Here is a 1,355-nt window from a genome sequence, read left to right as displayed (position 1 = left end):
CTTTAGAAAATATAGGTCATGTTTTGGTGTACCACCCCAAGATTTAAAGTGGCCCCCCAGCGGCCACCCCCAGGAAAAAATTCTGGAGGCGCCACTGAATCAAAGCAGAAGTAACAAAATGTAAATAATTAAAGTAAATGAACCGATGCTACAAAACCATCATTTATTCAAATTGTTTTTTCTTCAAACCCAAACAGCCACAATGGAGGAGGGAAAGAGCTGCATGTGGCTCCAGAGCCTCAGGTTGGAGATCTCTGATCTAGTCTCATAGTCCATTCATGTTCTGCTGAACAAGACCGCTCCGCACCTGCACGCGCTACCCGTCATGTGCGCGCCAGCAGTATCGCTCAAAGCACCCCCACCTTGCGGCAACTGTGCCCACGCACAGCACATCTCCATCCTTCCGCGTGCGCCTTTACGCACAGCACATCTCCGTCCTTCCACGTGCGCGCCGGCTGGGCGGGGAAGGAGAAAAAAAGTAGAACAGACTAGAGAGTAATCATAAAAAAGAGCGCGCCTCTTTTTAAAAAGTCAGAAGGGAAAACGAGTCACGAGGGTGCGTCTTCATCCATGACCGTTGTCACGGTAGGTCGGGATTAGATTAGATTAGATAAGATTAGATTAGATTAGATTAGATTAGATTAGATTAGATTAGATCGCTTTGGATGGCGATGAATTGGAGACACGCAGAATGTTAACAAGTGAAGCGGATGGATCCGGAACAAGACGGCCCGGAAACGAGAATAAGAGTGACCGCAGCTTCTGTCATGTGTGATACAGTGAAAACCGGCCGCTCAGCTGATCTCTCCCGCCGGAGCGGTGCTCCGCCTCCAACTCTTTTACCGGAACCGGAGCGTTCCGGTTTACGTTCACCCCTGGTGACAAGTTTGATCCAGCTGGATTTCAGGTGTGCACATAGAAGGGGGCGTGTCTGTCGACTCTGCTGCTCGTCTCTCATTACAGCGGCAGGCGGGACTTTAGCGGAGAAATGCTGAGTTTCCGCGATTCTTTGACAATGGTAGTTGTTGTAGTAAACTCGTGTCGGACCCCATAACATAATAAAATAATAATCTCTTTCCTCCATCTGGGATTTGTAATAGCAGACAGCTTCATTCGCACTACCTCTCCACCGCGGGCGCTCTGCTCTGGCTTGCAGCAGTCGGATCAAATTTAATCTTCCCCCTTTTATTAAATTCAAAGATTAATTTCAATTGATCAGTACGAATCTATGAGGTCCAACCTATAACAGCAGCAATAAAAAGACCTTACAAAAATGTTAATAAATAAATATAATTTCCACCAAGTGGGAGGAAACTGCATTCAGGTCCCGCAGCCCTCGCTGCCAACAGGTTCAG

The 1,355-nt window shown here is 47.5% G+C and overlaps 1 protein-coding gene across 1 annotated transcript in view; it reads right to left on the bottom strand.

The window, feature by feature from the left end:
* The window catches only part of pde5ab (phosphodiesterase 5A, cGMP-specific, b), a gene marked incomplete in the record, with an annotated part of 43,151 nt that overhangs the window by 14,640 nt on the left and 27,156 nt on the right, over positions 1-1,355 (bottom strand).

Source organism: Oryzias melastigma, linkage group LG18, assembly GCF_002922805.2.
Source record: "Oryzias melastigma strain HK-1 linkage group LG18, ASM292280v2, whole genome shotgun sequence".
NCBI classification, from domain to species: Eukaryota; Metazoa; Chordata; class Actinopteri; order Beloniformes; family Adrianichthyidae; genus Oryzias; species Oryzias melastigma.
This window is presented reverse-complemented; position numbering and strand designations above follow the sequence as displayed.